Consider the following 24,134-nt stretch of genomic DNA (forward strand, 5'->3'; position numbering starts at 1 on the left):
AATATTTGTAATAAAAAATAAATATAAAATGAGCATTGTAGACTTTGTATCCTATGTTGTCATTGAAATCAGTATATCTGAAAATGTAGAAAACATCAAAAATATTTAAAATAAATGATATTATTTTATTAACAGTGCAATGTATCACATGATTAATCCCACAGTCATGATTAATTGTTTAATGTCATGACTAATGGTGATTAATCTTTTTAATTGTTTGACAGTTTACTAAATCCTAAAGCCTCTCCCTGACAGCTAGCTGAATTCATTCAGACCCTGCTTCCACAAATACTGAAAAAGGCATCTATTGTAAAAGTAATATAGTTCCTGTCTAAATAATAAGGGATAGCTACTATTTGGAAATTGATCCTCTCTACTTTAATTTGAAATAGCGTTGCTGAAAGAGGATGGGGCTGGTTGATGGCTAAGTACTTTATTGTATTGGTGACTTATGGACAACGTGGACTACAACTCTGGGTGTTCTCTTACCCCTAAAAATCTGATTTCTCTGACTGGTAAGATGGCACCTGCTAAACTATTATTCTGGATGTTCTTTCAGACCTTTCTATTAGATTTGTACCATTTGCAGAGTCCTATTTAATAAGCAAAGTAAGTCAGTTTGGTTTCCATGCTAGGAGCCTGACCAGTCTAGTCTACATCCCATTTGTGAAGCTCTATGGCTGGCAAAGGGGCACTCCAGGGGTACGTCTAGACTACATGACTCCATCAACAGAACCATGTCAACTAGTTTACCCAGCATAGTCAAAGAAGCAGGGATTTAAATAATCCCCGCTTCATTAAAATAAACATGGCCGCTGCGCTGTGCTGACAATCAGCTGATCCAGCATAGCACGGCAGTCTAGACGCGGATCTGTCAGCTGGGGAAGCCTTTGCCGACCGATCCTGTAAACCTCGTTTTACGAGGCATAATTTAAATCCCCGCTTCATTGACTATGCCAGGTAAACTAGTTTACATGGCTCCTTTGATGGAGCCATGTAGTCTAGACATACCCCAGATGTGTAGAGACACAGAAGATCCCTTTAGAAGTAGCAGCAGGTGATGTGTTGACTGATGCTGAACTCTTCCTCCCTCCTAGTGGTAAATTGAAAAGTGTCTCCCAGTCCTGGATTATTTCTGAACTAGCAGTGTCAGAATCCTTGGTCCATCAGAAAAGCATCCAAGCACCCATTGCTGGGTTATGGCAGTCTGGGGCCAAACACCAGCTGGAGATCCCACTCCACAATGAAAAGCCAGGGTGGCATCAAGAGATCTCCATTTCTCTTTGATGGTGGCAACAGTAAGCTCCATCTACTTTTGGAAGCAGCAGAAGTGAGAGCAGGAGAGCTCTTCTCTTTCTACCCTCAGAAAACAGCATCAATGCCTCTCCTCCTTATTGGCATCCAGTCTCGTCAAGTAAAAGAATGACTTCCATTACTTACCCCAGTATCTGCCTGAATTGGTGGACAGGACCAAATGCACCCTTCTCCTCCTGTCATGGGTAGCAGGTTTAAAACTAATAAAAGAAAGTTCTTCTTCACACAGCGTGTAGTCAACCTGTGGAACTCCTTGCCAGAGGAGGCTGTGAAGGCTAGGACTATAATAGAGTTTAAAGAGAAGCTAGATAATTTCATGGAGGTTAGGTCCATAAAAGGCTATTAGCCAGGGGAAAAAATGGTGTCCTTGGCCTCTGTTTGTCAGAGGCTGGAGAGAGATGGCAGGAGACAAATCACTTGATCATTGTTTTCAGTCCACTCTCTCTGGGCACCTGGTGCTGGCCACTGTTGGCAGACAGGATACTGGGCTAGAAGGATCTTTGGTCTGACCCAGTACGGCCGTTCTTATGTTCTTATGTTCATCCACAGTCTCCACTGAGCTAGGTTGTGCTGCTTCTCCCTGCTGAGCAGTGGGTTTTGGTTAGAACACACTGGCAATGTACCTCAGTGAGTCATGACTAAGAATACCAAATTCAGGACAAACTGCTGAGAAACAGGGAAGACGCACCTGAAAACTAATGTTTATTCTCTCATAAGACATACCAAACCAGCAACAAAAGTAAACTTCTGTCTGCCTACACTGGCTAAAAAGAAGTCAGTAATGCAGCCTCCTTAGGTATTCCAGTCCTGAATTGAGCCAGATATTAGATGTAATGATGAGCTATTATTTACAGCCAATTTTATCAATCAAAGGGTTGAGCTGGGTTGATGCTGGGATGGAGCAGTACCAACTTTTAAGCCCAGCCTTCATGTAGGTCCAGACAGCAAACAGCCAGGGCTCTGGCCTGCATTCAGGCAAATCTGTAGAAAGTTTCAGTCCAGCCTGCAAGGAGAGAGGAGAAGTACACAATTCAGGTATCTGGCCTACAGTCAGAGAGATCTGAATTAGTTTATGTATCCTTTAAGTACAGTATGGCACACAGCAAACATTCAAGGGCCTGAACTGCACTTTAGGGTAGAACACCAAAAGTTATGAGCCCAAGCTTTAGATCAGGAAGGTACAGCAATTCTCTATAGCACTGGCTGTGTTAAGCATGCAAATACAGTCTAGACAAGAGTCATGGCTCAGTGGACTGTAGGCCATAGTGCCAAATTTTGAAATAAACTGCTATTCTGAAATGTCCCTTAACCCTTGTGGACTGAGGGTTACAGGGACACCAAAATAGCACACCCATTATTTTGAAATCTATTTTGAAATAACAGGTGCATTCAAAAGATGTGGAATAGCTATTTTGGGCTTTCAGTATCCCAAAATAGCACCACAGTCTAGACATAACCTTAGAAATTTTCATTCAAACATGTTAGTTGAGATTCTAATACTCGCAAATACCGCAGGATGTTAGGCATCAGTACCTATTCCTTTATCTGGTCCTGCAAGAATCACAATCTGGACTGTATGTTTCAACACAGAACACAGAGGGAAGTTTTGTCAGACAGCAAATTGGCCAGCTAACGTTTTATATACACCTTCCTATTTTGCCATTCATCCTAGAGCCTTTTCTCCATTGTTAAAATTACATTAATACAGAATGCTCTCCATGGTCCTGAATTTGTGGTTTCAGTTTAAAATACCACAAGCCCATTGATATACTTAGCTTATCCCTCTGTTATATTTCATCTTTATCAGATATCTTTTGGACTATTTAGGCTAATTATGGTCTTCATGTATAGCCTGCTGGACTTGGTCTAGTAGACATACAATGGATATCACTGAGGGCCAAAATTAGCCCAAGTAGTCCAGATAAAGAGAGAGTGAGTGTATATGAAAGTCACGTTGCAATCTCCTTACCTTTGTCATTGTCAAAGGCACTACTATAATTAATAAGAGAACCATGCAAATTAAACTACGTGGCTTCATTTTAAATTCAAAATGACATTGATTAATTGGGGAAGTGGTCTGAAATTAGCAACATAAAATTAAATAAAGACAAATACAAAGTAGGAAGGAAAAATCAAATATACAAATATAAAATACTGAGAATAACTCTGTGGGTAGCAGAATTACTGAAAAGGCTCTGGAGGTTATAATAGATCACAAATTGAATCTGAGCAAACAATATGATGCCATTGTGAAAAAGGCTCATAAAATTCTGGGGTATTAACAAGACTGTTGTATGTAAAACACAGGGGCTGTGTCTAGACTGCATTCCTTTTCCGTAAAAGAGATGCAAATTAGACACATTGCAATTGCAAATGAAGCGGGGATTTAAATCCCCCCCGCTTCATTTGCTTAAACATGAACGCCACTTTTTTCCGGCTCGGAGCTTTGCCGGAAAAAGGGCCAGTCTAGACGCGGATCTTTTGGAAAATAAAGCCTTTTGCAAAAGATCCCTTCTTCCTCTTAAAATAAGGAATAAGGGATCTTTCGGAAAAGGCTTTATTTTCCGAAAGAGCCGCATCTAGACTGGCGCTTTTTTCCGGCAAAGCTCCAACCCGGAAAAAAGCGGCAGCCATGTTTATGTAAATGAAGTGGGGGGAATTTAAATCCCCGCTTCATTTGCAATTGCGATGTGTCTAATTTGCATCCAATTTACGGAAAAGGGATGCAATCTAGACACAGCCAGGAGGTAATTGGCTCACTCTACTCAGTACTTGTGAGGCCTTGGCTGGGACTACTGCTCCCGGTTCCGGTTGCCATGCTTTAAGAAAGATGTGGACCAATTGCAGAGGGTCCAGAGAAGAGGAAAAAAGAGAAAAAAATTAGAAAACTTGATCTGGGGGAAAAGTTAAAAATGCTTGGGTCTGTTTAGTTGTGAAAAAAGAAGACTGAAAGTATGTGGGGGGAACCTAATAATAGTTTTCAAATGTCAAGGGCAGTTATAAATAGGACAGTGATCAATTGTTCTCCATGTTCACTAGAGGAAGGTCATGATGCAATGGGCTTAATCTTCAACATGGGAGATTTTGATGAGATATTAGAAAAACTTTCTATCTGTACAGATAGTTACGCACTGGACTAGGCTCCACATGAAAGTTGTATCATTCCCATTATTGTGGGTTTGTGGGTACAGGTAGACAAACATCAGTTATGGATGGTATAAGTAAATTTGGACCTGCCTTTCTATAGGGGGCTGGATTAGATGTCTTCTTGAGGTCACACTCAGACACAGAAAGGTATAAAATAGATGGATTATAAAAGGATTATCATTTTTTAGATTGTATTTTGTAAACTCTTCCCTGCAGTATTGTGCTCTGATTGTTATCTCCTAGTTTAACCTCAAACATGCTCTTTTAAAAAAATCTTTTAAATTTATCTTGGAATTCAAATTTGTGAAGAGTGAGGTATGCCTAACTTTATACGATAAGTGGCATCTGACATTTGCCTTTGTTTAAAATATGTATATAGCTTGAAAGACTAGGAGTTTGGAGTTGAGACCTCTAAGACTTTACAATCATGGGAGTAGTATGATAGTCAAAGTAAACAAAGAGATAGAGGCTGCAGGACTGAACAGGTTAGTGAGCTGCTTACAGACGTTACAAATCTCTGAAAACAGCCCTTTCATCCAACATCACTAGGCCTGTGCATCCTGTGCTACAGTGAGAATAAAATAATGGAGGAGGAAGCTGTTCAGGAGCTTCTTAGGCTGAACTCCTCTCTGATGTATTGATAAATTTTTCAAGCATACCATTGTAAAAAGATCTGAAGAATTCCTCACTCCATAGCCCAAAGCTAACAGTCACTAGCTGAAACTGAAGGAGGCCTATTGGCAGGGTGTTTTTAGTGGGGGATCCTCACTTATTTTGGTCTACCAGGAGTTGGTGATATTCAAGGCATACAGCAAGATTTATTTGTTTTCCCAGGTTTGTGGGGAAGGGAAATCTTGGACTTATGAGGGGGTGGAGCTGGTGTGGGAGAAGGATATCATGATAGAAAGATTTGTTCGTGTTCCCCTTGATATACTTTTAGTTCTGATACACATACATCTAAGGCAGTGGATCCCAAACTGTGGCCTCCGGACCTCCAGCCACTACAGTGGTCCCGCTCCTTATTTTCTTTTCCTTTTCTTCTCCCCTACCCCGGGTGGGGGAGCAGCAGACATGCACGTCAGGATGCAGCTTGCTTTTTTCCCCTTCTCTGGAAGCTAAGGGAGTGTGGGTAAAGTGCTTGCATGCCGTGCATGCCTTTCACACCTGGCTGGTGTATGAGAGGCATGCACGGGATGAAAACACTTTCCTCTCACTCCCTTAGTGTCCAGGGAACGGGATCAAAAGCAAACTACATCCTGGCACATATGGCTGCTGCCTCCCTTTCCTCCCACGCTCCCGAAGTTCCACCCTTGAGGAGCTGGCAGCTCCCTTTTGGCCACAAGAGCCCCCTCACTCTGTGGATGGGCAGAGGATGGAGGGGACAGGAGCTGAGGAAGCAGCGCAGGCAAAGAGCAGCCAATGGGACCTGAGAAGCTCCGTGCCCTGCAGTCTGCATGTTCCTTGGCCCATGCTGACACTGACAAACTGTGACTGTGCTCTGGAGTCAGCTTATAAACGGCTTAGTCACTTTGTACCATTTTTTTCTCTTTTTTTAATATGTCACCCCGATCTAACTGTTCGAAAGCTATTAGAGTGGTGAGAAGGGTTTAGCTGGGCTGCTAGCAAAAATGGATAGTTTGAGGGGTCCGTGAAATTTTAATAGATTGAAAAGGGGTCCATATGCTCAAAAAGGTAGGGAACCACTGACCTAAACCATTAGCTTGGTTTAGTGGAAAAGCCCAAATATATAGCTATAGTAACTAACTCTCAGGGAAAGGAGAAGAGCAATGACACCTACTTGAAAAGAAGCTGATTAAGTCTCAAGGCATAACACCAGCTGTCTATTTTAATCACATCATCTTGTGAAGGGATTTTAATGGGGAACTTTTAAAATCTGTTATGCTTACTAGGCGATGGTAAAGTTGACACTGAACCTGGAACTGAAACATTTAAATAGCAGAGCTCAAGTCAGCGTTGCTGTGAAATGCAGTTTGAATCTTGGCATAACACTCCTCTCAGCTAAGTACAATATTAATATTCCACTGACACCCACAAGGGGTTGTTACAAAAGATACACATTCAGTCTCTTCCAGCTGTTTCCTAAATAACTCCGCCAGCATACTTACATATCTTGGATTCATTATTTGTATTATGGTAATGCATACATGACCTAGCTCCATTGTCCTAAGAACTGTGCCAGAGAGCTTCCTGACTATCACTATAAATGGGTAAGGGATACAAAACACAGACAAGGGGAGCAAAAGGTGATAATGAGACAATTTAGATCAGTGTAATAAGCACAGCACACCAGCTGCCTAAAAATTATTATGGGTTTATTTGGAGACATCACAGCAGATGTGAGTTTTGATGAACGGTTTGGAGGAGACTAATGTGGAGGTTTTAGTGGGAAGTTATATTTGTTTGAACTCTCGTTGTTCATAAGCTGTTCCCATCACTCCTTTTTCTTCCCTCAAACTATGTCATCTCCTGAGCTGCTACTGTATATTGACCTACAATCATTATTTTTTAGATCAACAAAATGTTGTGATACAGAGAACAAAAACGTCATTTTAAATGACATTTAGAAGTTAGACAGTGTTGTCCAATAGAGGTAACAGAACATAAAAAGTTGTGAGACCCAAAACATTATCTTCTAATTTTAGTTTAGTGCATGTTTTAATCCTTTTAGCAATAGAACAAGAAAAGATAGTACGTCTGGACAGCTTTATTGAGTTAGAGAAATTAAAATGTAGTCAAAGCTTAAGATAACCACATTGTCAATGTTTTCATCAATGAAATTCATATGGTCTTTAGACATTTGACGTAATCTAACCTTCAATAATATAGCCTTCAATAACATAGAAACATTTAAATATGATGCTTTATGAGGGACTGAAGCTACAGTTGTTTCGACCTCCAGCTAGTAAATGTAATAACATTTCCTAAGAGAAGATGGAAAAGTGAAATGGGACACTATGTGCCAGTGAATTTGTATTCTTCTAACCCTAACAAAAGTAATACATGTGAAAAATAAAGCAAAAGTGTCTCAAAATAAAACAGCAGGAAGATTATACAAAATAATTACTATTTCTGTAATCTAAGAACAAAAATATGAAATACAAAAGTATAAAGCTACTTTTCAGTTATTTCCTATTCTGTGTATAAGGAAGAAGAGCAATGCTGGAGATATTGAATGCTACCTGTAGATCTTTAACAGGTTACAGTTTAAATGTCAGTGATCAGCTAATTGTAGGTTACTATTGGCAACTTACTGCCTCCTTTTCTGGGTGCCCAATTTCATATCTGAGGTCTGATTGGTGGAAGTTCTGAACACCCACAGCTGCAGCTGAGGTCAATGGGAGCCAGGCTCAGGGCTGTTCAGAGCAAAATCTGAAATTGAGCCCTCCCCTTTCCCAACCTCGCTATCCTGAAATTGACATTTTCCATCATCGGAGGCAGCCTGGCCAAATTTGAGTGGTGCCGCGATCCCATGTGCCAGGTCACAGTGCCACTCAAATTACAGGGGCGTGGGGGGGGGGCTTTCAAACTGGTATCCAAGGCAAACTGCCCCTTTTCTCTCCACATGGCACTGTCTGTGTACTCTAATGCTAAATTCTATGAAAAATTAGTGCCTGTGTGTCAAATTGGCACCCACAATTACATAATATCTGTAAACCCTAATCTCACAGAGCCTCATCCCACATTGATAAAATGGGAATAATGATGTCCCTTCAAATCATAAGGAGACAGTCAAAATAAACTACTGCTTGTGAAGCACTCAGATATTATAGTGGTGAGCATCATAGACGAGTTCCATGATGAAATAAATAATTCTGTCATCAGAATGGACTAAATAATGTGAATGAGACATAGGATTGTATAATGAACAATGAGGCGTAAACAAAATATTGAATAATTCAGTGAGCATTAAGCATCCTGTACACTGAATAAGGTAGGTATCCGGTGGAAAAAATAAGATGTGAGCATGTAATTAAAGATTGTATCATAAGTCATATGCACCAGGTGACTGAATTCAGATTCAACCAGCAACCTTAAATTTGACTTTCCTAACTTTTGAGTGTTTGGGTTTACAATCTTAATAATGTTCTTTTCATGTAGCTTGTGTGTGTGTTTGTGCACACATATGTGTTTATGTGTGATATAATTACAGTGAGCTATAACAGACCAACCTACAGAATGCCATGTGGTAGGAGAAAGTTAAATGGAGATTTCAGCACGTTAAAACTCAGAATGGGGGCGGATATCACTGTTCCATGGAGGAGGGCAGGAACTGTACTTTTCTAGCTGTGCCTGTATCAGTACAACTTCAGTGGAGCTGGATCACTATAACAGAGGATTATTTGGCCCTCAGGCCCACCAATGGGGAAGGGGAGCAAAAAAAGGACAGCTGCCCCAGGGCGTGGCAATTCAAAAGGGCCTAGAGCTACTGGCTGCTGCCACTGCTGTCACAACAGCAGGTGGAACTCTGGACTCCTTAATCCCCCACTGGAGCACCGTACCGTTCATGCTGGGTGGCTTTGAGAGCTGGGCTGAGGTGGTAAAGGCTGCCCTGCATCTTTTTCCTGAGGCCCACCCCTTCCATGAGTGCAGAGCCACTCCACCACATTGCTTAGGGGCCTGACAATCATTGGACCCCCTGTTGGCCCTTTATTCTTTAACTGTTCTATATTGCCCCAGTAATGCAAGTCTCTTATTAGAATGAAAACCCCACAGATGTAAAAGATGCAATCTAATACATTTATTTTTGTTTACAGTGTTCTTTCTAAGGCTACATGCATTATAGAAATAGTTTTTTTATGATGAGAGCTTCTGGTAAGCACATGGTACTGCAGTATACATAATGATTCTACTATCAATCATCATTTATGTAGATATTAAATATTATTAGAGTTGAAGCACTGCTCTGATGAAAAAGAACATTGGTATGAATAAGTGGGAAAAAAGATGTGTCTTCTCTGCAGAGAATCAGCTGTCCCGATTTACTGTTAATGGAAACTTGGGTGTTTAAATAGCCTAGGAAGTGAAATGTAGGTACCTCCAGCGGTTTATCAGAAAGATTAATGTAGTAAAAGTATTGTAGATCAGAAAGGGGTGAGATATTCCCTAATTTAAACCAGGAAAGAACACTAATTTGTTTCAATGTGAAACAAGCACACAGAAATATGGCTAGTCCTTGGTATCTAAATAGAAAAGCTGAAAGACAGTCAGACGCGTAAGAGAAAACTTGCACTAATAGCATACAAATGTTTTGTCAGGTAAACACCACAGCTGGATATAAATCTAATAGAATCAGTTTGTATGGAGAATACACTCTGCAGATGCCGAGAAAGCAATAACAAATGATTTTATTAGTATTAATGAAGTCAGCTTGTGCTATTTATAATGTAAACATAATTTGAATTTTAAAATTGCCTCATTGGAAGAACAGAGGAAAAATTTCCATTCATTATGCTTTAAAATATACTAATCACATAATATATTCTTAGTAATCATAAATGAAAGGCTTCTTTACATAGAGATGATTAATACTAGTCAGAAAAATGTCAAGTGTTTTCCTTTTGTATAAAAACACATATTTTATCTAAAACACAAATATTCAAGGCTGAATAGTGAAGTGCTGAAAGTTAAGCTAATTAATAATATATAGTTATTCTTGGAGTGATTAGGACCTTTAGAAAAACACAGATTGAAACATGATTGCATCTGATTTTTAGGCTTCTTTCAGCCATTACATATTGAAAAATGGAATCTAGTAAAACTAGTTGCTCTATTTTGAATGTCTGACTTATTCTAGTCCATAATATGAACTAGCAACATGTGAGGGAGGTCTAAGGGGCCATACCCACAACCTCCCCTCCCCATTCTGTGGCAGAAGGCCTGACTCACTGGTTTCACTTTGATCATTAGTGTTTGAATTTATTTGTTAAACATCAGATATTTTATTACACTGAAAAGAGGTGGGAGGGAGGAAACTTTAAGAAGGGTCTTTTTATGGCGAGGCACCTCTGTGCTCTTTTATTTAACCTTAGAAATATTATGAATGTAACAGAAACATATCTTCTACCAAGGTTTCTAAGGCCAGCTCTATGCTAGACCTGGAAGGTAAGATAAAGGTACGCAACTCCAGCTACGTAAATAACGTAGCTGAAGTCAACATATCTTAAGTCGAGCTTGGCACCATCTTTAAAGCAGGGTCAATGGGAGCAAACTCTCCCATCAGCTTTTCTTACTCCACGCGATTACAAGGCGTACTGGTGCCGACCAGGGGTGCCTCAGCATTCGATGTAGCAAGTCTTTACCCACTAAATCAAATGCCAGAAGATCAATCTCCAGCATGGCAAGTGGAGACATGGCCTAAGGCATTTGCATTAAATAGGTGCAAAGAAAAAACAGTTTTAAATAATCAGAGTACAAATTAGTTTTCCCCTAGTTTCCACAGTCAATCATGTTTTCTTACATGGTTTGTCTTGGTTTCATAAATCTGATAGTTCTCCAGTAGCCAATGAGTCTGTCAGAAACAAAACAAACAAACAAAAGAATAAAATAGATTTGGCTTTCTATTACAAAAAAGTATCTCTAGCTAAACCTAGCTAATATTAAGATCCTTTTGTGTGCTGGAAGCTTAGCCCTTATGCATTGCTCCAAAAGGAACTCACACATGTGGTCCATTAGACTGCTTGGGAGCTTGGAAGACAGCTATGCCTCCTAATAAGTGAAACCATAAAAACCTTCAAAGTTTCCATGCTCACTTTGGACATGCATTCATTCTCTTTAGCCATTTTAAGCTAACCAGGAATTATGCAGAAATTGACTAAATGGGCATTTTAGTATATGGAATATAAGATCAGGCAAGGAAATTCTGTCTCTCTTTTGTGGTCTGACAGAAGCTCAGAGGTACAATGGAAGTGTCCTTGGCCCATCACCCAGTAGTTGATTGATTGACACCATTCCCATTAGTAATCAGCCTGGCTCTTTAAAAACCTTTCAAGTACCAAAAGGGTGTTATGAGGAGGGAGACAAGTTATTCTCCTTAGCCTCTGATGATAGGCCAGGAAGTAATAGTCTTAAATTGCAGTAAGGGAGGTTTAGGTTGGACATTAGAAAAAACTTCCAAACTGTCGGGGTGGTTAAACACTGGAAAAAATTGCCTAGGGAGGTTGTAGAATCTCCATCACTGGAGATATTAAAGAGCAAGTTAGACAAACACCTATCAGAAATTTTCTAGATCAGGGGTTTTCAAACTCTGGGTCGTGGTTTGTAAGTACAAGCTGCTAGCTGGTCGTGAGATGCTTTGTTTACCTGCATCTCCCCAGGTACGGGCAATTGCAGCTCCTGTTGGCCGTGGATTGCCATTCCTAGCCAATGAGAGCTGTGGGAAGTAGTGTGGATAAGGACACCGATTGCCCATACCTGGGGAGGTGCAGGTAAACAAAGCATCTCACAACCAGCTAGCAGCTAGCCCTTACAAGCCATGATCCAGAGTTTGAAAATCACTGATCTAGATGGTGTTTGGTCCTGCCATGAGGGTGGGAGACTGAACTTGATGACCTATCAAGATCCTTTCCAGTTCTACTATTCTATGATTCTATGAAATAATTGACAAAAATGGGAATGAGAATCATTCGTAGAAATCTTCAGTGGCAATAGGCAGTCTGTCTTCTTGTGTGCCAAACTTCGTGAGGGAGAAACAAGTCCTAGAAGATGGTATTTGTGATAGATCTGGCAATATCCCACAAAAACCAATAGGAATTAATGTAAAGATCTTTGGGGTATTATTTATTGATCATTGTATGTAATTTCTCTAGGAGATGTGACTAAGGAAATCTCTGGGAAGTATTAGGAACTTCAAAAGACGTTTTGGTATAACAGGTGTGAAGTGGATTGCCAAGACAATCTTGGGATAAAGGGAATGCAAATGATGCATCACCATTTGGAAGCTTCATCTCAAGCAAAAAAAGAAAGATGTGCTGTGCTCCGCTTCCCTGTGGCTCCTGCCACTGCGGGGAGTGAGAGGGACACCAAGTCCCCCAAGGTGATCCCCAACACTGTGTCCTGGGGACTGGATGTCATGGGGAGAGAGGGTGTGGCGACGGTAAGAAAGGGTGGAGCTTAGGGTCCAGGATTGGACAGGGTCTCCCTGGCTCACTGGGAGTCCCAGGCCAGATTGCACAGAGCAACTGCTTCGGACGGGGATGGCCTACGGGTCAAGAGTTTGAGACCCCTGCTTTAAATTTAAAATAAAAAACAGCCCCAGTGAAAACAAAACAACAAAGGTCCGAGCTTCAGGAGTAAAAAGAAGATGCAGGCAGAAGCCCAGCCACAGAATGGGGCTATCCAGTTTATTGCACCCAATGCAACATGTATGATTACCTGCCCAGTTGGCAGGTGGCATATGTGTTCATTCTGTGTAAGGAGCTGCTGGCCCTCAGAGACCATGTACGGGCTTTGGAGAACAGAGCAACTGAAGCGAAGAAGCTAAGGGAGACAGAGAGGTACATAGATTAGACTTTCTGGGACACTGTAGAACAGTCCCACCCCTGATCTGGCAGCCTTTGTGCTATTGAGGAGGATGAAAGTCCCTAGGAAGGAGAACATCCAACTGGAGCAAAGAAAATCCTGTAGTTGGGACCCTCTTGCACTGAGGATACTTCTCCAGGGGAGGGAACTCCAGTTATTTGGAAGAGACAGGTGTTAGTACTGGGGGATTTAATCATTAGAAACATAGCCAGCTGCATCTGCAGTTACCAGGAGAACCACATGCTAACTTACCTGCCTAATGCAAAGATTGAGAGTCTCTCGAGATATCTAGATAGACTTATGTGTAGTGCTGCGGTGGAGCTGGTGGTAGGTATCAATGACATAGGGAAGGCTACAAGAGAGGTCTTGGAGGCCAAATGTAGGCTCCTAGATAAGAGACTAGATAAGTCCAGAACCTCCATGAGAGCATTTCACTCACAGGGCCAAGCAGACAGAAAAACTGTAGGGTCTCATTGCATGGATGTGATGACGATGCAGGGAGGAAAGGTTATATTTATTGGGACCTGTGTAAACTTTCAGAAAAGTGGGAGTCTATAGAGGAAGGATGGGATCCACCTAAACCAAAATGGAACCAGACTGCTGGCACTTACAATCAAAAAGGTTGTAGAGCAATTTTAAACTAAGGAAGAAAGCCCACAGGTTCAGAAGAGCACATTGTTCAGACAGAGACATCTCAAGGGGAAGGATCTATTCATGGAGATTCTCTATGTCCTACTAAAGAGGAGAGGATGGAAGATGATAAGATATGGGTAGGCTTTGATGCGAAACCGTCAGCTGAAAAAGACCCCTTTTAATTACATCATGAAATGGCAGACATCTAAAAAGTGACAAGTTTTTAAAGTGTTTATATACAAACTCTAGAAGTTTAAATGATAATAAGGGTGAACACTGTGAAATATTGTGTGAGAATATTGGTATAACAGGCATCAGACATTTGGTGGAATGATAATTAATGGTACGCAGTAATACCAAAGTACAAAATATGTCTGAAGGACAGAACAGGTCATGCTGGTAGGGGAGTGGCTCTACATGTGAAAGAAAGTATAGAATCAAATGAAGTAAAAATCTTAAATGGACAAGCTACTTAGGATGGGTATATGTCACATCAGGACAGGATGCAGAGATAAAGTTTCTAAGCACCTTAAATTATGGTTTCTTGGAAGAGCATGTCCTGAAACCCACAAGAGGAGAGGCAATTCTTAATTTAGTCCTAAATGGAACACAGGAATTGGTCCAATAGCGATCATAATATAATTAAATGTAACATCCTTGTGGCAGAAAAAACCCACAGCAGCCCAACAATGTATCATTTAATTTCAGAAATAGAGCCTACACAAAAATTAGTTAAACTAAAATTAAAAGATACAGTGTCAAAAGTGAAACCCCTGCAAGTTGCATGGAAACTTTTTAAAGACATCCCATAATAGTGACTCAACTTAAATGCTACCTGTATGGATAGGGTTCTCCCATCAGTGTCAATAACCCACCTCCCTGAGAGGGGGTTGTTAGATTTATGGAAGAGTCTTCAATCAACTTAGAACTACCCACACCAGTGGTTAGGTCCATTTATTTGTGTTGCTCAGGTGTGCAGATTTTTCCCATCCCTGAGCAATGTAGTTCCACTGAATTAATTTCCAGTGTGGACCAGGTCTATGTCTGCTCAGCTGTAAGTATCTGTCAGTAAACAAACCATGCCTGACCTTATTTAAAATCCTATATAATTTCCTTATTAAAATTTTGACATACAAAAGAAATTTCCTCTAAAAAACACACCACTTCCACACCAGCCATCTTAAGTACTGAACAAAAAATATATTGAGCCTAACACTTTACTGGAGTCAATGGAGTTGTACCTATTTACACAGGTACTGAATTTACCAGTAGATCCCAGTCCTACCCTCCAGTCAACATAAGGACACAGCTTCAATAGTAGTTGCAGCCATCTATCTAAAGACTAAATTGGATCTACAGAGGTTAATATGGCCCACAGGACTTCTTTGCTTCTCCCATCATTTCTGGTTAGGAAGGACAACCAGGTTTGGGCTACATGTTATTTTCCATCCCAAGAAGGGTAAGAGAGGTTCCCACTGCTCCTAAATTCTACTGTTTATTGTTGCTGAATAGCAAAATTATAAACAAAAGACATTTTGTGACTTTCCAAATATTCTGTTTTTAAAAAATCAGACTTTGTGAAAGGAGAATAAAGTATTTCCCTTGTAAGAGGCTGGTTGCTAGGGTAAAATTGAAGTAAGTTAGCACATTTGAAAGGAGTAAGTTTTCCTTTCTGTAGATACCTTAGACTGAGGTGACCATGCCCTCTCAGGCAGAAGCAAACCATTTTACAGCATCATCCCCTTTTTTTTCTGACCATGCCTAGTAATAGAAAATCACAGCAGCAAATTATGAAGAGAATCCATTTAACTCTTTCTTAGCAGGGTCAAAGCAGGTTAATAGAATGAGATGTTCCAGATAAATGCTGACAACATAATACATACAGCTTTTATTTGGAGCATATTAGAATCGTAGAATCATAAAGCTGGAAGAGACCTCAGGAGGTCATCAAGTTCAGCCCCCTGCCCAAGGCAGGACCAATCCCAAGTAAATCAACCCAGCCAAGGCTTTGTCAAGCTGAGACTTACAAACCTCTAGGGATGGAGATTCCACCACCTCCCTAGGTAACCCATGCTAGTGTTTCACCACCCTCCTAGTAAATAGTTTTTCCTAATATCCAACCTAGACCTCCCCCACTGTAACTTGAGACCATTGCTCCTTATTCTGCCATCCATCACTACTAAGAACAGCCTTTCTCCAGTCTCTTTGAAACTTCCCTTCAGGAAGTTGAAGGCTGCTATCAAATACCCCCTCACTCTACTCTTCTGCAAACTAAACAAACCCAAATCCCTCAAGTAGAATAGTGATAGAGATGCAGCCGTGTTAGTCTGGTGTAGCTGAAACAAAAGACAGAACTATGTAGCACTTTAAAGACTAACAAGATGGTTTATTAAAGCTCATCCCCTAATAAACCATCGTATTAGTCTTTAAAGTGCTACATAGTTCTGTCTTTTGTTCCAAATCCCTTAGTCTTTCCTCATAGGTCATGTGCTCCAGCCCCCTAATCATATTGATCACTATTAATGAACTAACATTAGCCATCTTATTTATCTTCATGGCTGTTTTACCAGTTTCAGAGGAACAAACCCAATACCATTTCGGTTAGAGAAATATTGAGGAATCACCTTTCAATAATATTACATTTTTCAATTTTTAGGGAAGATAGTAAAAAAGGTAATAAAGTGAACACTAAATACCTTTTTGAGATGATAAGCTTAAATAATATATTTATTTTCTGTAACAAAATCAGAGGACTATGTTGTTGTTAGACAAATAATTATAGAACACTCATTCACTTTTCAGTTTTATCCAAAGACATGAAAGCCAGTAAACAAATGTGAATGAAGCTTTTCTCCTTTGATTCGGTATTTCAAAGAGATGTATTGTGCTGTAGTTAAGTACAGTCCATGAATACAGTTGGATGATAGAAGTGCACTTGCTTGCAGATTGTGATAATGACATCCATATGTCACTGGGACAAAACAAAACACAAAATTACACAGTAATTCAGTCTTTACCAAAATAATTTTCCATTATATATATATATATATATATATATATATATATATATATATATAAACAACCATTACATGCAATTGTTCATGTGTTTCATCATAGGTGTCGCTAAAATAGTTATCTAAAGACATCTCCCTTCTCCACAGAATTCTTTATTTTACACAACATGAACGATCAGTATTTTTCACTATCAATGTTTTTTAAAATTCTGGTACTTAAATAAAAACACTGTGAGGTGCAGTTAACATTAAATGGCATGGGAAAGAGGGCAGGAGGGAACCAAAACCCATTTTCCAGACTGTGTACCATTTTCACAGATTTTGGAAATTCTCTGGACTGTGTTCATTTCTGCCTTATTTTCCCTCCTGACTTATGTCAACTACACCTACTCACATTTTTTTTTACTTAAAGTACAGCCCTATGTTGCCTCAGGACAGCAAACTGAATTCTGGATGATTCAGGCAGAGTTGTTCCTGGTATTACAGAAAAGCACGCTATGCCCTATTGCAGGAAATATTATGCATTCCCCTTTCTCACTCCTCCCACTCCTCAAGCGTAGTCATCTGTGTTGGCCTCTGTGTATGAACTAACCCTTCCTTCAGCCTTGCGCGTAGCAAGAAAAGCTAATTTCATACATTGCCTCTGCTCTCTGGTCATCACATGATCATGATCAAAGGTGGAAAAGAAAGTAAAGCACTATATACCTTCTCTCCCCCATCCCTGAATATTTTTGGGATAACCATTATATATCTTGTTTTCACCACAAGAAACTCTCATAGAAAATTATCAAATGGAGTCTGCATGCTATTAAATATTACACCCTTTCTATTAGTTCATTGCAATACTGGCTAATTCCACTATATGAAATGTGTGTCAAAATATACTTCCAGCTTTAAGCAGTAATTAAACATGGGTGTTTTAAAGTGTAATATCTAATATATATCTCGTGAAAAAATTTCAAAAACACTATTCATAGATATCAATCTCAATGCACGTGTGGTCAAACATTACGTATCTTTCTTCATGTCCCCACTGACTCTCGCAGAACTTCACTCCCAGTTCTTTCTCCCACTTACCTGTTATTGCTTGAAGTAAAGGAATGCTATAACTAATTTACATGTAAACAAAATATACTTTTTACATTAGATTACACTCATGGAATTCAAACAATGGAAAGGTAATGGAGAACCAGGAATAGGTTTAATTAGATTTATTTGCTCCTTTTAATACTCTAAATTTCTGTTGCAGAAACATAATCTGGGAATCAGACTTCAGGTCTTTTTTTACTGTAATTCCTGTGCCAATAAAATATCTCACTGTCTATTTTAATTTAATATTGCCATGGTAGACAATGCTGTGACTACTCTGATTATTGTTTACTAAGCAAATGTGCTAAATCATGTTGAATATAATTTCAAAAGTGCCAAAATGCCTTAGGCTACAAAATCCTATTTTTAAAAGTAATTTAGACACTAAAGCACTTCTGTGTTGAAGGATGAATTGCTCCATTTTCTTAATGGAGTAGCAAAATTGGTCAAGGCTAAACTATCTTCAGCTTTGTCTAAAGATGACCAATTCACTTGGTTCAAATCTGGTTTAAAGAGGTTACTCAGCTATATCGGTCAACAACAAATACATATCTGACCTTGATAAGAGTGTGTGTATGGAACTCCATATAACCAGTGTGAAGCACTGGCCAAAAGAGGTGATGTGATCCTTGGGAGTATAAACAGGGAGTCTAGGTAGGACAGATTTTGATTCCACGTTAGATTAACTACCCAACAGATTTACTAAAATCACTTTTCACTGTAGGATTTTTTATTGCTTTGAATATTGAACTTTCACTTTCTGAGACAATTTGAAATGGCAAAAGACGGCTGCAAGGCCGAAATCTTCTGTCCATTTCATGGGGCGAACTTTATAACTGAGGGAAAAACTGGAACTAAGTGACTAAACCTACCACATGGAGTAAATGTTATACCTTTGTTTTGCCCCAGATCTCCCTTTATTGAGTAAGAGGGAGAGCTTCTCTATATTAGTGTGATAGCACTGAAGTGTGTTTGATTAGGTTAACTAGGTTATTCTCCTTAGTCACTGCACTGAAACAGTGGCAAGCACTTCAGATACTTAACATGATTCTCTGTCACATTTGTAGCAGCTGTGATGCTGATCATTAAATTGTGCATATGAGTTTAAAGATGCAGGGTAATGACTTTATACTAAAAAGAAATGATCAAGGAAGTAGATTTACTGCATGTATCAATCTATCTTTATACATTACTTTGTTCCCAGGGACATCATTTGTGCTATCATCCTGCTTAAAGCATTTGCAGTGATTTATTTAAACTGCACACTATGTAATATCCACCAAACTACTTTTAGGACAGATTCAAATACCATCGAAGTTAATGGAAAGACTCACATTGTCTTCAGTGAGCTTTGGATCCAGCTCTGAGAAAATATAAGGTTAATTTTTTTTTAAAGGAACGTGAAATTAAGTCAGTTTCACTAATCAGCCTGAAATAATAAAATCAATCTTTGAACATGGCAGAAGAGAGATGAATGGAAGTGTTCAAATGAGCTTCTTGGGTCTATTCATTGTAATGATGAGTAAAACAAAGAGATCCAGTGTCAGTTATGTGTGTGGAGGAATCCCCAAGGGATCCTCATCAGAAGCATAAATATGTCATTCCTGAATCCATTCAGGGTTGGGCAGTGCACTGTGACTCTAACCTCATTCACTAGTTTTACCATATTCAAGAACAGAGCCTGAGTCGGTACAAAATACTTTTAGCAAATGAATCACTAATACAAGAGTACAAGAGGTCAAGAATGTGGGTGAATCAGTTACCACCTTCAATATATTGTCATAAAGGAAACTCCTACCCTGTTACATCAATAGGAGTTTTGTGATTTATTTCAGGAGGCCAGAGTGTTACCCAGGGTTTCTAAAGATATAGCCACACATAAAACAAAAAGGCTACGTCTAGACTGGCATAATGTTCCGCAAACGCTTTTAACGGAAAAGCTTTTCCGTTAAAAGCATTTGCGGAAAGAGCATCTAGATTGGCACGGACGCTTTTCCACAAAAGTACTTTTTGCGGAAAAGCATCCTTGCCAATTTAGATGCGGTTTTGCGCAAGAAAGCCCCGATCGCCATTTTCACGATCGGGGCTTTTTTGCGCAAAACAATACCGCGTTGTCTACACTGGCCCTCTTGCGCAAAAGCATTTGCACAAGAGGGCTTTTGCCCGAATGGGAGCAGCATAGCATTTCTGCAAGAACACTGACAATCTTACATGAGATCGTCAGTGTTCTTGCGGAAATTCAAGTGGCCAGTGTAGACAGTTGTAGCAGCACCGCTGTATAATGCTTCAGAGTAGAACCTTCCTATGTCAGTAGGAGGAATTTTCTGGTCAGCATAGGTCACCTATTTCCCTGAAAGGTGGTAACTAGGTCGATAGGGATATATAAATCAGTTGACACAGTCAATATATTTCCCAGTCTATATATTTCCAGTAATTATACTTTGAAAAGTGAGAAGAGAATAAGACCTTAGGAATCTTCAGCAGCTAGAATTGATTGTATCTGATTATAACTTGTGTTAAATCCATTGCACCAATCTGCATTTAATTAAAGACAAACTTCTTACTGCAGGGCTCCCAGGCTGTAAAGAATAATAGATAAGGAAACACATATTTAAGCAACACTTCTCTGCACAGACCTCATCCAAGGAGACATACAGAGAAGCACTTTTAACAAGTATCTGACGAAGGGGGATGGGGCTTTGAAAAGTACAGACTTTTGTTGCCCGAAAAAACAAAATGCAATGAAAATGATTTAGTCATAATTGTGTTAAATGAATACTCCTTCCAGGTATCAAGCCAAGATACATATATTAAAACGCTGCAGAGCCTTCTGAAACATTCATTAAAGGAAAATCATGCTAAAATTACCTTTTAGCAGAACAAGACAAGCAGGCTTCTGCTTTGCATAAAAGGCATGAGTATCCAGCATAATAGGCGGGGGAAGGCTTTGCCTTCCCAAACCACCAGCCTGACCCAGCCCAGACTCTCCCCAGAATGCCTACTGTTGGCATACAGGGGAAGTAGCGTTGCTGCCCCCAGACAGGGCTGGCCTTACCATGAGGCGAGCTGAGGCAGCCACCTCAAGGTGCCAGTCTGGGGCGGGAGGCAGGGGCATGCCACTAGAACCCAGAGTATAGAAAATTGTGTCTACTGCCGGTGCATATGTATTCTCTCTGCTCTAGATGCACAGAGATGGTGGATTGCCATAAGAGGAGTAGAACAGGAAGAAAGCAAAATTGAGACCTTTCAAAGTTTTGGCCCAAGCGAGGGGGCATGGGGGATTCATTTGAGCTCCCCACCTCAGGTGCCAAAATGTTGTGGGTCGGCCCTCAATTGCAGCTTGGCAACATTTATTTAGAGTACAGGGACTTATTCTTAATTACTTCCCTACGAATGCATAACATGCCAAAAAGAGTCTGAGGGGACAGAGTTGGAGCTCCCACAATGTAAAGGAAAGGGATCTGTTAGCAGAGCATTCTCTACATGGCCCTCCATTTGAAATTCAGTTCCCTCTTTGGTCCATCAGAACCCAAATTTTGTAATATTTAAGCATGCTGCAAAATCCTGGTTTTTCCACTCTTCTTTAAGAAGAGGAGGGTGTGGTTGAAGTGGAATTATTCATGGGCAGCCTTATGCATACTTTCTTATTTTAATATATGGCACACTGTTGTGAGGTGGAGTGGCCACCTTCTGGATTTGAGTATGAGGGAACACTGTACTCTCCCAGTGGGCCAAGCCAAACTTGCCCTACCTCCCCACTAGAAGTACTTGGGGCAGAGCAGGAGGTATAAAGGGAGAATCCTGAAGCTAAGTTGAGTTGGAGCCATAGAAGGAGGCAGATGTCTCCAGCCTGCTGCAGAACTCTGGGTCTGCAAACATGCTGCGCAATGTCCTGATCCAGAGGAGACTGACTGATCCTAGAGTGGAGTTGCCAGGACTGCTATCAACCCTGGACCTCAAGGAGATGGAAGATCCTTAGACTGTGGAGCCCTGCACCTGGACTATGGTAGGAAACTGCTCAGGGAAACCTGATTTTAATCCAGTTTTGTTGTTGGAGTATGAGTCAGTGTGTTTTGTTGGGATCCCCACTGACCCAGTAGTGGAACCATCCATCACTGTTAGCTCCCTGGGCTGGGACCTGGTGTAGGGTGGACCTGGATCCCCCTTCATCTGGCTGCCAACTCCGTCCCTGGGAAGGCAGCCTAGTCACCCCTAGGTCAGAAGGCCTGTACTCTGTCTTGCCCCAGTCAAGAGACTGTGGACCCAGACTGTGAGTTTGTTGGCTGCCTGAGCTAGGAGCCTTAGGCTAAATCCCACCCCATTTCTCTACTCTGCCTAGGGGACCAGAGTCCTATACTGCTCAGTGCTGTCTGCCTTAAACCAGTGCCATAGGTTAAAGGCTGTTCCCTGCTCTGACCCAGAGGGCCAGAACTTCACTTATAGACTGTTCATTGCTGCCTGACCCGGCCAGGAAACTGTGGGCTAAAGAGCCAGAACCTGACTCTTGATTGGTGTCAGCCCTAGATGGGAGATTCCAGGGAAAGGCTGCTTACTTCTCTGCTGTACCCAAGGGGGCTAGAACTCCAGGCTGTTAATAGTTGTTTGCCGCTGCTAGGAGGGCAACAGATTACTTGCTGCTTGGCCCTGCTAGTGCAACCCAAGCCCACCTGACTCAGTGAGGCAGAATGGCTGCCTTCCCCACTGGAGAGTGAGGGACCACTAAAATATATATTAAATATATTTTCCATATAATTATTTATATATATTATGTATTATATGGAACTGGCAGAGCCCAGAATATGGGCACTCGTAGTTACATTTTAGAATCAATACTTCCAAATCCTACTATATATTTTAGAAATGTGCATCTCCCTGTCTGTCTGTTCATCTGTGAATCCATTTATTCAAGAACTCCTCCTAAACAGTAAGAGCTAGGACCACCAACTTTGGTATGCAGATTCCTCTTATCATCATTTAAAGCAGTGTCAGGGTTTGGTTGTGCCAGAATAATGGGATGTGTCTGGAATGTTATTGTTTCTCATCAAATGGAAAAGGAGGGGTCTGGTAGGAGGGAGTTATGCTGCAGAATGACCACAGGGGGCAGCAAGGGGCCAGAGATGGGGACAAGGATAGCTATAATCCCATTGGGCTAGTGGGGGGCAGGACTAGAGAAAGGGACAGTTATCTACTATATATTTCTGAGAGTTTGTGTGTCTGTTTGTGTCTGTCTGTCTTTCCCCCAGCTGGGAGAAATGCACCCCTCCCCCAGCTGTGCCTGCAGCCATGGACAGGCACGTCTTACTTGGTCCCCAAGCTGCTGCTGTGGGAGAAGGCAGGGATTATCCACTCTCGAAGGGGCAGCCTGCATACTGAACCTCTCGTCCTCCACCCCACCCCAGAGCAATGATTTAAATGAAGAAAAACAAAACTTCTTTAAGGACCCGAGCAACACCTGGTAAAACTTGTAGTTAGACTATATCTAAAGAGAATATATATATTTTTTACTTTAGGGACCGTTTTCTAAAATGTAAATAAGGTACTTTGTATATATGCCTTTTCTTCCTGTGCAAGAGAAACGGGAAATGATACTTGCATGTTTGGTAATATGTAACAACTCCAAAGGTGCATATAATCTGCTATTGACAGTGATTTCTTGTTCATTTTAATGAAAGTAGTTTGCTTATGATATTGGGAAGAATTCATCTGGTTTGTTAGGAAACTCTAAATCTTCTTATATGTGTATATCCATGAAGAGAGAGTATATTCAGACAGTGATGTGTATCTGAGTCTTAACTTTCCAGTCTTATATAATTCCCTTAATAATGAAGCTGTTATCAATATATATTCTATATTTCTCAATGCTCTTAGCAATTTATTCTTTTATAGTAGTGCTTTACATAAAAATAAAGGTACAAAACCTTTACCTTCCATCTATGGAAACATCTAGTAATTTATTTTTCTTATTAATTTACTATATTTATAGTCACTTCACAACAAATAACATAAGAAAATACACTTCCTAGTATGAATTTAAGTATTAAAGACTATTTTCTTTAACTCAAAGGATTTCTTGTCTTATCCTCAGAGGTTTAGGAGAATAATTTTTCTCTCTCCTCCTTGTAACAACCTTTTAGGTACATGAAAACCGTTATCATGTCCCCTCTCTGTCTTCTCTTTTCCAGACTAATAAACCCAATTCTTTCCATCTTCCCTAAGAGGTCATGTTTTCTAGATCTTTAATCATTTTTGTTGCCCTTCTGTGGACTTTCTCCAATAGATCCACATCTTTCCTAAACTCAGAGGAATATAAAGATATATTCCTTTATATTCTTAATAAAGACTATAAAGAGATTTGGAAATATACTTTGATACAAATACAATTTAAAAGGCTTACAGTAG

Source organism: Pelodiscus sinensis, chromosome 3 (genome assembly GCF_052426305.1).
Source record: "Pelodiscus sinensis isolate ZL-2025 chromosome 3, ASM5242630v1, whole genome shotgun sequence".
In the NCBI taxonomy this organism is placed as follows: Eukaryota; Metazoa; Chordata; order Testudines; family Trionychidae; genus Pelodiscus; species Pelodiscus sinensis.